Raw genomic sequence first — 14,296 nt, 5'->3', positions numbered from 1 at the left:
ATTATCTTAAAGGAAGGAAAAGATCATTGCTTCTTATTGTTTCACTTCTGTTTTAATGAAGAAGCTGAATATTTTACAGTGCTAGATTTAAGCTCTTGTTTCACCATAGCTAATACATTTTTCTGCCTTCATTAATATTTGCTTTGAAGTCCCAGATGAGTCAACACTCATAATTTTGAAAATTTTATGCAACTCCATATTTGCAGTACACAGCCTGATTTGAAGGGCAGGCTTCTCAGAGGAATTGCACAATCTTTAAACTAAAATCTCTCCTTAGGTCTGCAGTGTTAGTTTGCAATTTTTGTCTCTAGCTGGCTGCATATTTGGAGTAACTTGAATTCTGAATAGTTCACATAACACCTTGAACTCCAGCGACAAGGTGTTTTTCAGGTTCCATCTGCAGCTCTATTTTTATAAGGATTAGAGATGAGTAGGTTCTAGCATTTATAGGACTGATATAATCACCCTTCTTATTGCAAATTAACATTGCCATCTCAAATTAGTGTGGGCTGATCACGTCATTTATTTTCCATGAATCTTGGGTGCTACACCCACTGACAACAGAATGGTTTCTTTCACTTTTCTTCCATGTGTGTTTCTGATATAGCTTTGCTGCTTAGGTCAGAACTTCTCCCGATTTAAAAATAGTAAACAAAAACAAGGACAGTGTAGAAAACATCTGAAAAGGTTAATGCCAGCTGCAGTCACGTCAGCAGCCTGGTTTATATTTAGTGGGGAAGCGTGCCCAAGGGGAGGTGAAGAGTTCAAACTAAGATTCAACCTGTGTGCTTGGACCTAAATGAGAACTGCCGGTAAAGGTTGAATTGGCCTTTACAAATAATGTGTGCGATGCTTTTCCCACTCTGTGTGCCAATTTTCCAGTTTGCCACTTATTATTCTCTTTGAAAAAGTGATCTGAAAATAAGGGGACATTAGAGCATTCAAACTTTTGACCACAACCCACAAATTGGGCATTTGGCTGCCTCCACTATTGCCTGTCACACCCTCCTGCACCAAGTTGTAATAGCTTTTTAAGCCAGGTGTTTTGACCACAGTCTTAAGTAGTTAGATGTTTATGTGCCCACAACTCACTACAATATCAGAGTGTCTCACCTCCCAAGTATTTATGGATTTATTCCCATTGCACCCATGTGAAGCATGGAAATATGATTGCCCCCAGTGGACAAATAGGGCCTGGAGAGCTGGGAACTGAACTCACATCTGTTAAGACCTAGTAGAAACTTAACCACAAGACCATCCTTTGTCCCCTAAGCACTATGAACTGGAAAGTTTACAAGAATACACTTTGTTGTGAGATTTCCTCTCCCTTACTTCTGATTGGGTCAGAAAAACAGGCTATCTTAGTGTATTTAAGTGCTTCTGCTTTTCAAATGTTAAGAACAAAAAATAAGTACCCAAATGCATTCAAACGTCAACATTTCTTGAAAGTTTGCTTCAATTTTTATTTTAAGTTCTTGCTTTGGGGATAAGTGCATGCATAATAGTGTATGTTCCCTTTTCATTATTGATTGCACCAAAAAACATTTCTTTTGAGTTAAGGTTCTAATTAGTAATACATTGGGACAGAGAATTTAAATGCTAGTTTTGTAATGCTCTGAAGTCAGAAAGATGGCTAGAGCAGCTTATCTTCACTGCTATTGTCCCCGCAACGAGTACAGTTGCCAGAAATTACTATTGACAACAATTCCTAAAACGATTACATTCCCAGAGTCTAAGGAATGAAACTCTTGCAGGGTACCGAGATTTTAGAAGATGAGCTGGAAGCACTATGTGTATCTTCATTTTTACAATTCTGAACATTTTTGGAGGGTCTAACCTCATGCTTTGGCATCTGGGCAGGGCTAGCCTAATGCTTTGCATCTTGGAAAGCTAACTCCCTTGATCATATCACTACAGTTTGCTGGCAAATATTTAACAGCATTAGTTATATGGATACCCTTTAAAACAAGGCTGTCTGAAAAGAGAGCGGCTGTGTTGGTATTATAGATACGTAATTTCCAGTTATGAGAAGTATCCCTTCCTGGAGAGAGGTTTTTTTTATTTATTTTTGGTATGAAAGCATCCTACAGTGAAGGGGTTAAGAATGCACAAGGGTGAGTCTTGTAGCTGCATTTATCTTGGTAACACAAGATGTTCATGAATGTGGAACACTCATACTACGCTAGTTATTCTTGTACTGGCTTCCCTTCCAAGTCCTGACATGCTTGCTTACATACATGCTTCTGGAGTTTCACTGGGGGAAAAGTTTGGGGGGATCTGGTGACAAACAGGCCTTGATCTCTTGGATGCAGTACAGGAAAAAGTTGTTGATACTTCCCTTTTCCTTTTTGCCCTGATGGAAAATTGAAGGCATTTTTCTTTTCCCTGTACTCTGCTGTATACTTGCGCATTAATTGGCGTTAAAAACCATTTCAGGTTCCCTTCTAAACAAAGCAGAAAACAGACAAGCAAACAAGCGTGAGGATCCAGTTTTCACTTTTATGATCTGATATATTCAAGAAACTAGAGAGACCAAGGCAAAATCTTGCTCGTGCTTATGAAAGCAGGATAGGCTATGGCATTTAGCCACATTAGGGGAGGTGATGTGGAGTTGCATCGCTAGGAGTGTGGTGAAGGATTGTGCCTCTTCCCCAAGCTCCCCAGGTCCTGGTGGGAGTTTGCAGGCTGCGCCATCTTTGAGGCAATGTGCACTCAGGGGTGCGTGAAGAGAGTGGTACCTAATCTCTTTCAAGTACAGAGACTGTAATTGTTCCTGCTATTGTTGTAGGGATGGGCCCAAATTAAATCCTGAATCAGAACACTCTGTAGATTTGGAATCTGAAGTCAGAATTGGAGCTAAATTGTTCAGCTGGCTATATGATGGGCTAACTCTGTTCCAAACACCTCTGGTGTTCACACTGGATACAAAGATTGTGGTGCAGGTCAGGCCCATTTTTGTGTAATGCAGATGTACTCAGCATGGCGCTCTGTCTCTCTACTAGCTGGGCCACATAGAGAGACTGATGAGCCTGCTAGAGTGCTGGCTAATAGAGCTGGATCTTTTAGCTCAGACGCTAGAGGCTCCTGCATTTAGATATGAAGGAGCTGGGTTCAGCCCACCCAGGAAACTCATTTTACATTTGCTTACCAGACAGGTGTGTTCAGGTACATGCTAGTTAATGTCTAGGGGCACAGCCATTATATGACACACTGCAGTATTACATTTGCCCCAGGTAATGTCCAGCTATTCATCCATCCTGGGTCCTGGAGCTCATGAAGAATCCATGTTAGACCAATCTAGGTCTCAGCTATTTTATGAGAGATAAAGTGTGGATTCATGAACAAGTAGATACTTTGTAGATACTGACAATTTGTGAGATTACAACAATGCTCTTCCAATTCACTGCTTACCTCCACTGGAATTTTGATGAATGGTTCAAATGAAAATGTTTCACTTCTTGTGTTCCTAGGGACACAATACAGTTCAGCTTCAGTTATCTGAAATTCCATGTTATCCAAAATAAAAATGTCTCCTGGTTCCTGTTACTTTGAAAATTTCGTGGAGTATTTGAAATTTTGTTTATCTGTGTAGGGAGCTGCGGCAGCAGGTGAGGAATGATTGATCCACTTTTCTCACAGTTCTTCTAGGATCCTCTCAACATGTCTGTATTATTTGGGGGGGGATCTTTGTTTCCAAGGTCCCCAGGCAGTAGGATAGAATCATAGGACTGGAAGGGACCTTGAGAGGTCGTCTAGTTCAGTCCCCTGCATTTATGGCAGGACCAAGCATTATCTAGACCGTCCTGAGAGATGTTTGTCTAACCTGCTCTTAAAAATATCCAGTGATGGAGATTTCACAACCTCCCTAGGCAATTTATTCCTGTGCTTAACTATCCTAACAGTTAGGAAGTTTTTCCTAATGTCCAGCCTAAACTGCCCTTGCTGCAATTTAAGCCCATTGCTTCTTGTCCTATCCTTAGAGATTAAGCGGAACACATTTTCTGCCTCCTCCTTGTAACAACCTTTTATGTACTTGAAAACTGTTATCATGTCCCTACTCATTCTTCTCTTCTCCAGACTAAACAAACCCAATTTTTTCAATCTTCCCTCATAGGCCATGTTTTCTAGACCTTTAATCATTTTGTTGCTCTTCTCTGGACTTTCTCAAATTTGTCTACCTCTTTCTTAAAATGTGGCATCCAGAACTGGACACAATACTCCAGTTGAGCCTAATTAGCAAGGAGTAGAGCGGAAGAATTACATCTCGTGTCTTGCTTACAACACTCCTGCTAATACAGCCCAGAATGAGGTTTGCTTTTTTATTTTTTTATTTTTCTTTTGCAGCAGCAGTGTTACACTGTTGACTCATATTAAGTTTGTGATCCACTATACCCCCAGATTCCTTTCTGCAGTACTCTTTCCTAGGGTGTCATTTCCCATTTTGTATGTGTGCAACTGATTGTTCCTGGATGTTCATGAGGGGGCAGGGTCTCATACACTTCAAGGCCAGAAGTAGGGTGACAAGCTGTCCTGATTTTAGAGGGACAGTCCTGATATTCAGGGCTTTTTCTTCTATAGGTGCCTATTATCCCCCAAACCCTGTCCTGATTTTTCACACTTGCTGTCTGGTCACCCTAACCAGAAGGGACTAATGTGATCATCTAGTCCGACCTCCTGCACATTGCAGGCCACAGAACCTCATCCACCCGCCCTTGTAATAGACATATAACCTATGGTGAGCAGTTAGACCATGAGCATGTGAGCAAGACCCATGAGCCAGACTACTGGGAAATAATTCTCTGTAGTAACTCAGAGCCCTCTCCAAGGGAGTCCTCTGTCTCTCTTGGATATCTGATCTGTTCTCCCTCCCTTGCTGTGAAATTTTTGGGGGATGGGTAGTGGTGCTGATCCCAGACCTCCCTAATTTATGCTAGTTATTACCTGTGCCTCCAAAAGAGTAAATAAAATGTTTAGGAGCAAGGTCTTTGACTAAAACAAAAGACTTGAGTCTGAGTTCTCTTCCTAGCTCTGCCAATGGACTTTGAGTCATCTTGAGGAAGACATTGAGGTCAACGTTTTCAGACTTGGGGGCCTAAAGTTAAGTACCTAAATCATACATAAGGCATGTAGATAAGTGGTCAGCGACTCAGAAATTGCTGAGTGCTAAGACCTCAGCCGGGGGCAAGGAGGGGAATAATGGCTGCTCAGCATTTTTGGCTACTTCTTTAGGTACCTAAATATGATTAACTTTAGATATCCCATTTTGAAAATGTTGGCCTTAGCATCTTTGCACATTTCCTCATCTCTAAAATGGGGGTGATGATACCACATTCCATTCATCAGGTTACATTCATCAGTGCTTTGTCAAGTGCTTTGAGATTCTTGGGTACAAAGTGCTAGAGGAATGTAAAGTACCATTATACTGAATTCAGGAACAGTGCACACCAAAAAAAATAGTTCCCATTCCTCTGATGGGATAGGATACGTTCAAACACCGTCCCCCCTGCCACCCTCCTCATCCCTGCCGTGAAGCTGGAATGACGGGTTCCCCCAACCACGAGTGCAACTTACGTGCATTTTACAAACATTATGAAAGGAACAAAGGGTGCAATGATTAACTTGTTTTTAAATATGCGGCCTATTCTGTTACTGCTATGAGACTTCTGTGACCCGTCTGTGCCTAGGGTAGCCCGCCTGAAAATGTCAAGGTCAGGGCAGGCTGCAAAGACAGCAGCTTCTCCCAAACGGGTCAGGTGGACTATACTAGGCACAGATGGGTCACGACTTCTTTTTTCAGAAATCACACTTGTCAGCACAGCATCAGCTGAAGTTTCTTTCCTTCCCAGTTCTACGTGGGAAAAAAAAAAAACTTTGCAGCTTATAAGGCTGTGGGCTTTTCAATAAGCTGATGCAAGCAGTACTTAGCTATAGCCTGCCCAGCAGTACATGGTCGAAGGTATATTAACAAGAACATTTCTACGAGCAGCCTGAAACTCCTTTGGCAGTCCAGTTATTCAAATACGCTGTGGGGTTCATGAAACAGCTTGCCTTTGAATCAAAAATACTCCCTGAACCTTTTGGCTGAGCACAATTTCAGACTCCTATCGAAAAGGTGGTGAATACATTTCTCACCCCACAGACAGGCAGACACCTCTACTGGCTCTGCTTTGTAAATGTATGGGCCTTGGGATTCCTCATCAGCTGTTGTTGGAGAAATACCATCATTAGTCAGAGTCAGGATAACATTTGCCAGTTCTGTTTGAAAAATCCCAACACACAGTAGCAGGAGAAGGACAACACCTAACCTTTATTACACTCCATCTTCAAGGGTACTCTGGAAGATTGCCATTGATTTCCCTTTGCTGTTTCCTGAGTCAAGAGTTTCTCTCAGTTGAGAGCTCTTAGCTGAGCTATTTCCAAGGTATGTGAGCTCCATTCTGGTTTTGACCACTAATTCTGCTGTGACAGTAGCACTCAGAGACTGTAGCATAGGTGTTAATTTGGGTCTCAGTCATCTGGTGCCTGACGATTCCATCTGGTGTGTGGTGTGGTGGAATTATCCCATCTAAAAAATCAAAAAGGGTGTAAATGACATAAAAATGGTCCCATTTTATGAGTCCCAGGACCAAAGCAGTGCATATGTTGCATAGGAATAGTTGCTCATTTTCTGTGTGCACTGTCCAAAAAATGGGGTGTGGTGAGGGCCCCATCCTTTACCTGGTGTGATACTTTCTCACAGCAGGGCAAGAAAACCGGAGCGACTTAAAGCTTCTTAAGGCAACTTTCACTTGCACATTTGTTGCTCCGCGTATGGTACTGCAGTGTACACCAGTGGTGGTGTAGGATGTGCGTAGCGGTGGGCAGCTACAAGATTATGATCACTAAAAAATATTTATTTGTCCTACGGATGACGCATTAATTATATGCTTATAGTATGTTTGTGGAACCCATATGCTTTGGGATGGTGGGCTGTTTAAGGATTATGTGTCTAACATTGACTTTGAGCCTGCATCTGGACTGCATGGGTGGATGATTGTGTCCACATGCAGCCTCATTAACTGCAGGAGGGGTCCACATGGGTGCAGGCACTGATTGCCTGGATCCAACTGCAGTATTGGGTTGCATTGTTGCCAGTGCAGTTTTTTTTTTGCTGAATCCGTTAGATATCTGTTCTGGATGTTGCTGTTCATTGTATTGGGCTGGTGGAGTTTTGTGATTGAATAAAACTGGACATTACCTTTCCAAGAGCATGAGTATCAGTAAGAATACTGTGCCCAGAGCGGCTGAGCATGCCGAAGCCCTGTAGAAATAATATGGCATGCTATTAGACATGGTACGTAGTGGCACCATTACCCATTCATATCCGAGTCAGCTGAACTTTTCTTCTCATAGCCTTTTGAGTTACCTCAACTGTCTACTTGCATCCGTACAATATATAGTAGAGCTATTTCACATTGATCTCGTTGCTCTAGTTATAGGCTATCTGCTGTATTCTGGATTTCCAGGAGTCATAAATGAAAGTGGCTTTGCTAAACTGGGTAAACACTGCCTCTTTTTTATATGGGTTTGCATTTTACTGAAACACAGGTCAACGAGGGAGTGGACCTGTGACGCAGACACTGGCAAGTCAAAAGTGAGTGACATCATGAGCTCTGCAGGCCACTAAGGGATCACTACACCACTGCCTCTCCCCTCCCTGTAATGTCCCAAAGCAAGATAGGAGTCTTATAATTTGCCACTGATACTGGTTGCTCCTCCCCAGGCAGTTCTTGCTAGTCCCCAAAGCTCAGCAACCCACACTAGATGTTCTTCTCTTTTGCACAGATTAGTGAGGTTCTGTTGGATGCCTTTTCTTTTCTTTTTTTAAAGATCACATTACAAGGAAGTCCTAACTCTCAGCCTTTCCCCCTGTATGTATGCATGGGTGCGCACACGAAAAACCATCCTGTGTCAATTCACATAGGAGCTTGATGTTCTCCCGACATGTCTTGTAACATTAGCTGCTACCTGTGGTTACATGACGTGGTGGCTGCACACCTAAAACAGGCATGGACCACACTCTATTCAGGTACTACTATAAGCTTGTTTTATGCCTGATGTGTGCATAGACACTATGCAGTGCCTGGAGGAGTACAATTGGGCCTGTGTTTCTGTTCTGCAACTGAACAGGCCTATTTTGATATTAGAGGCACAGAACAGTGAAAATACAGAACAGACCATTTATTTATCTAAACCTTTAAATCTTTTGAAGACCATTTGCAACCTCCTCAGCCAGGTCTTCCCCAGAAGTTGGCCACTTCCCGGCCTTCTTGCCACCAACTCCCTACTTTTGAATATTCAGTACTGGGGATCGCTTTCCTCATTGGCAGTAGCAGAAATCCCTGAGCCTATGGAGCCTTCACCTCAGAAGCCAACAGTCCCTTTGAGAAAAGACCTTCTGGCGCTTCACCCCAGACAGCAAGAGGAATTTTATGGGGAACACCTAGCAATTCTCCACCTTTATTCCTCCAGAAATAAGATTGTGACACATTCTGAGATAGCAATTCAATCTCCATACCCCATTCCATCCCTGCAGAGGCTGACAACAAGAGGGCTAATCTGGGCTAATTGAGGTGGCATTTTCTGAGATGAAGACACTTTTCCAGGAACTGAATCTGGAATCGCTACCACCACCATGCGGCTTTCACAATTGGTCTCTGTCCAGCTGCACTGTATTTGAACTGGTGATCGAGGGGTGAAAAGCAGTGTATTCTTCCTTTTCCCAAGTTTCCCCATTTTAAAGAAAGGACATCTCAGAGGGCCTCTCCAGTTGGAAATGGACCTGAGGGGGAAGCATTTTCAAGGCAAGCAAGCTTTCTTTGAGTGATACCATTGCAATGAGTCTTTTTTGTGAACACTTGCAGTATATTTTTAATTTTCTGGCAGTCTGGTCTTATTATAACAGCAAAGAGTGAGGGGTGGCAGTGTAATTTTGTGCCTGTGAGCTCAGTGGTCATCTCAGAACTGGCATCAATCACAGAGAATCTTCACTGAGCTTAAGAATTGTTTTTTGTTTTAAGTAACCGAGGACAAATTAGTCAGACGTTTCAGATGCTAATAAAAGACAAACTGAAAAGGATCAAACATGAATGTGGCTAAATCAGAAATATTTGCTCTTTGAAAAAGCAATACTGTAAATTGTTTCACAGTGGGAGAAGCTAGACTAGTGCTCAATGGGGTTTTATTAGTCTTGGATTTTTGTTGATGACAAATAGTTTTGGATCTTATTCAGATATCCTTACGTTCAGCAATTCCTTAAAGAATAAGTAATCCCCTTGAAATTCAGTTGGCCCTCTTGTGGAGTAAGGTGCTACAAAGTTTGAGCCAGGATATCCGTCCCTTAAAATAATCACTTATAAAGGTTAGGACTCTGCTCCTCACCCACCATTCGTTTTTGCAAAGAATGTTAGGCTTGATCTACACTGCCGGCAGATTTCGGCGGCAGTTGATGAGAGATACGCAAAAACTATGTAGAGTAGCTTGCATATCTTCCATTGACTTCCTAACGTCTACTTACTGCAGTGTCCTCACTGTGCTGTGCTGACGGGAAGTGTCCTCTGGTCAACGCAGTGTTACTCTTCTTGCGGGAGTGGATTAATGGTGATGACTTCTGGGTCGATTGGGCAAGTGTCCACTGCCGCTCAATCAATTCTGCAGAATCAATCCTGCACTGTTGACAATGCCCCTGGCAGTGTAGACATCCCCTTAGATCAGCTCTTGTGATTTTTTACCATACATATCTTAATGGTGTTTGGCCTCTTCTGATTCCTCAGCTCTTGTGGTGAAGACTCAGTGATGGCAGCTGAAAGTCCATCATCCAACACAAGATGATTCAACTGCAAACATCGTTTGCTAGGAAACATGGTAGGTTGTAAGCTTGTTGGTAGGGTTATAGTCTCTGTATATGTTTATACAGTGCCTAGCACAATGAGGCACTGATCCTGACTGGGGTCTCTGGATGCTACTGCAGCAACATCTTTGATAATTAAAGTACAAAATAGTCTGTAAATAAAGGATGACTATAATAAAGAATAAGAAGTTTGGTCCTTCAGAGAGTAGGTCTTGACCAAGTTAAAACATTTTTGCTGAGATTTTCAGTGCTTCCTAAGGGATTTGGATGCCCAATTCCCATTAGGAATGAATGGAAATTAAGCATCCAGATCCCATTGGCGGCCTTGAAAATCCCATGTTTAAGGCCTAATTCTCCCAGTCTATGAGGACCTGCCAATGGAAGCCAATGCGGGTGACGTGCATACATTTGAGAGAATGATCAGTCCTCAGGTTACAAGAGGGATGAATTACCACTTTAGTTTTCCTTGAGTCATAATGGTTCTGGATTGAATGATACTCTCCCTGAATCTTCCTATGAAAGGACAGCAGCCTCACAGGTCCACAGACGTTCGCATTCTTTCCTTCAAATTATAATATTCTATCGTCATATCAGTGTCTCCTGGAGCGGTGTGAATGTGAAGTCACCAGCTATCAGGAACAAGAATTGAAGATGGGTGCTCTGGTGGTGGGTGGGAAGGAGTGAGCTTGTAGTTTTGTGGTCAGAAGCACAGCAGGAGGGACTGTGTATAATCTGTAATATTTAGGAAAATCACCAGACAAACTTTCAAGCCTAGACCCCAATTCTGCAAAGACTTTCTCATGTGTGTAAGTTACACCTTTGAGTATCCCACTGAAGTCAGTGGGAACTTCTCAGGACTACTCACATGCATTAAGCATGTGTATAAGTTTTTTCAGGATTGGGACCCTAGTGTCTAGTATTTGTAAGGCCTTTTGCAACAAAGGGGGTAGGAGCATACTGTTGTTTTTTTAAAAAAAAATGTTAGATGATGTGGGACGAAGCCTGTGACTTGCATCAGACTTAATGAATGCAGACAACACCTTTAAAAATGTTTGCAGTCAAGCTTGGTTCTGTGTGCCTGTTCCCTGACAGGATCTGTGCAGAGAACAAGTTCGCTGTGTGATCATCCCCTTTTTGGAATTCTGAGTGGATCAACAAAAAAACCGAACAATTTTCAGAACTTTGAAAACCCACCGCTTTTCAAAGCCTCATAACTCACAAACAGCTTGTCTGGTTCATCTCTGCCTCTGAAAAATTTCCATGGGGGAGGGACTAAGCATGAGGAAGGCTGGGATCAGATCATCAGCTGGTTTAAATAGAGAGCCTCCATTGAAATCGGTGGCGCAATGCCAGCTGAACACCTGGCCTATTACGTGGAAAGGAGCTCTTTTAAGAAAATTAGCAGAGAGCCAAAATCAGGGTTATTCTAGAAACTGCCTTAAATCCTTAGCGCTGGAGTGATATTGTGATTCAACCGTTAAAGTGCCATTTCCCTTTGTTAGCCATTTTAACATCTCATGTGAACTCTCTCAGAGTCTGCTGAGGAGTACTTTTAAAAATACTTTTCTTTAAAAGAGGAAACTAAACCAAAACCAACTATTTTGAAATCTTGTTAAAGGGTTGACTTAGAATTGCCAAATCCCCATTTTAGAGTTGATAAACCATTTCTTTGTCTCCAGATCCAGCCCTGGGTTTTTCAAAAGCTATTTTGATTTTAGTGGGATTTGAGATCCACTTGAACTCCTCTGAGCCTGTCCTTTGTGTGACTATTCCACTGCAGCATTGCTTGATGATGTGCTTGTCAGATTATGACACCAGCATTACAGCTGATTGGCATTTTTTCAATAAAATGATTTTTCATTGGAAAATGCCGATTCATTGAAACTGAAACATTTCTTGGGAATATACCAGTTGTGATGAAGTTTTTGCCAGGAAAAGTCTCTCAGGTCCAGGATGGCATTTCTGGTCAAAACATGAGTGAGTGGGGACTCTGGAATAGCCAATAGTCTGGTGGTTAGGATATTCAGCAGCAGTGGAGGAGACCTTGGTTCAAGTTCCTAGTCTTCCATGCTTTCACATCCAAAGGAGTGCCCCAGCCTACTGTCTATTCTGGCATAAGGGGCTTGTGTTCTCTCTCTCTCTCTCTCTTTTGCACAAAAATCTTCAAAAAGTCTCAGTTATGTTGGCGGTGGAATGGAAACTTTTTTGAGATCTTGAAAAGTTTTGCGGGGTGGGAATCACTGTCTCATTATTCAGGCATTCTCTTCTTCTCTCCCATCCTTAGGCCAGATTCCCACCCACTGTTCTTTCCATCACGTGTCTCTCTGGAGGCACAAAGTGGCAGAATCTGGCCCTAGCTAGCCACCTGAGGATTCTCCTGGCATAAAGTGGTGTTGCCAACTCCTACAACTGCCTCTGCTCAGCAGAGAGGGCAGGAGGGCACGTATTGGAGTGGGAGGGGACACGATAAACACACCTGTGCTCTGTCAATTCTCAGTTGATATATGGTCCCATAGTAACCATAGCCAAGTGACACATTAAGCTGCTCTAGCTTATGCTGATGAGTTAGGACCAGTGGAGAAGCATCAGGAGATATAGCTTGCTCTTTCCAGCTCCCCACTTCTCCTGCCTAGAGTTGATCTGGGCTTTTAGCCTAGGTCCCGTCTCTGACTTATACTGTTCTTAACTCACGTGTTGGTGCCTAGTCATAACAGTGGTTTGTACATTATTGGCAGTACCGTGTGTTCTTGTGGTGGCTTTCACCACAGCTCTGTACAGGACACTGCCTTCTGGAGCTTCCAATTGTGTGGGGCAGTGTGCCCCCTGCTACGTCATTCCAAGAGGTTTAGCATACCCTTCTTTGCATTGCTGACCAGCTTCACAGATGGAGGGCTATTGCCCCTTCTTCTTTCCCCACTCTTTTCCATTGGGGTCGATTGTGACCTAGTAGTTGTTCTTAGGGAGCCTCCCCTCCCACCTTGCAAATCTGTGTAGTTGTCAGCTACAATGTGTAGCCCCAATTGTGCTCTTTGATACCCAGTTGCATTATAAATAGTGCTGTTGTGTGTAGGGACTAGTGAGTCCAGCACACTGCATTCTTGAATATGATGAGGGGTATGGGCTATCTTCCATTCACCTTACAAACACTGGACTAGCAGTGCAGGTCTGTCTGGAACCATCACAGAAGGATTTCATTGTTGCTTAAAAATTGTGGCAAAACATAACTAGTTTTTTTTTTCTCTTCTGTACAGCAGTGCTTCAGAATGTAGCTTGCTTAAAAATTTTCTGTTTGCTCTGTGTATAGGCTTTAAACAGAATCACTTACTTTCATTCCATTTTCTGAGATGATAGTTAATCGCTTACCCTCACTGGTGAGTAGTTACTCAAATACGTAATCCCACTGAGTTCCATGAGACTACTTGTAAAAATAAATGCTTCAGGATAAACAATATATTAGCATTTACTCTACTTCTCTCTCATTAATAAATAGCTGAGAGGATTCAGTTTAAAACTCTAATTTGCTTTTTACCACCTATGCTATTTACTTTTTACATTTCTCACAGCGGGGACAATAAACCCAGGCTTATCATTTTTCACTTCTGTTTATAGTCATTTTCACTTCTTGATTCTCATGGATCCAATTGTCATGCAATTCCAGGGGGAGATTTCCTACAGTAGGGGCTGAGCAAAGACAGAGTAAGAACTTCAGGATCTGGCCTCTTGATCTCTCCTTATTAACAACTTCTCTCATATTCAAATTCCCACTTTTTTTTTTTTTTTTTTGGATAATTTAAACTTCAGTTTTGGCAGTGCTGTAGAATTGCGAAGATTTACAAACTTTTTGACTGAACCCGGTTCCGGTGATTATTTTGCATCAAAATCATTCCAGAGAAACCATCTGCTCTCAAATGCCTATGATAGAACAATCTCCTGGGGACCATTTCACAGGCTGGGGATTGGTGGAGTGCATTATACTCTGGCTCGACTTCTCTGCCCAGGAATGTTGCGCCTGTTCCAGCCACTCCTGACATAAACCCCTGCTCCTGTGGGGAGGAGGGTGTGGGGCCAGGTGGGGCCAGCAGAAATCTCTCCAGGCTCTGGGAGAATCCTCATCAGCCACTTTAGGGCTAGTGTAGGGCTCCTCTCCCACACTCCTGCAGCACAAAAGGATTTTCTCAGGGACTGGCAGCCTGCTCCTTGGTTTTGTGTGGCTCTGACAAAACCAGGTGAAACATGATGGGATTGGCAGAATTTTGCTTTGCATTTTTGTGACTTGTTTGTACCTGAAATGTAAAGCAAGGCAAGCCCACATGAAGTGAATGTTCTCAAGAGCCACTGGACACTGCGAATGCTAAAAAGTGTCAGACCGTTCTAACATAAACTAAGTTGACAGTGTGCCATTAACCC

At 42.7% G+C, this 14,296-nt stretch overlaps 1 long non-coding RNA gene across 4 annotated transcripts in view; it reads left to right on the top strand.

The window, feature by feature from the left end:
• LOC137164534 (uncharacterized) overlaps positions 1–14,296 on the top strand; it is a 163,331-nt gene that overhangs the window by 100,249 nt on the left and 48,786 nt on the right. Inside the window, exon 1 of one of the 4 annotated variants that reach the window (XR_010923082.1) lies at positions 9,827–9,903. The exons of the other annotated variants lie outside the window; for them this stretch is intronic. This is a non-coding gene — a long non-coding RNA (uncharacterized lncRNA). Of the gene's footprint in view, positions 1–9,826; positions 9,904–14,296 lie in introns of those variants that run through there. 4 annotated transcript variants of the gene reach the window in all.

This window comes from Emydura macquarii, unplaced genomic scaffold, assembly GCF_026122565.2.
Source record: "Emydura macquarii macquarii isolate MOO-44397 ecotype Brisbane River unplaced genomic scaffold, CSIRO-AGI_Emac_v2 contig_2676, whole genome shotgun sequence".
In the NCBI taxonomy this organism is placed as follows: Eukaryota; Metazoa; Chordata; order Testudines; family Chelidae; genus Emydura; species Emydura macquarii.
This window is presented reverse-complemented; position numbering and strand designations above follow the sequence as displayed.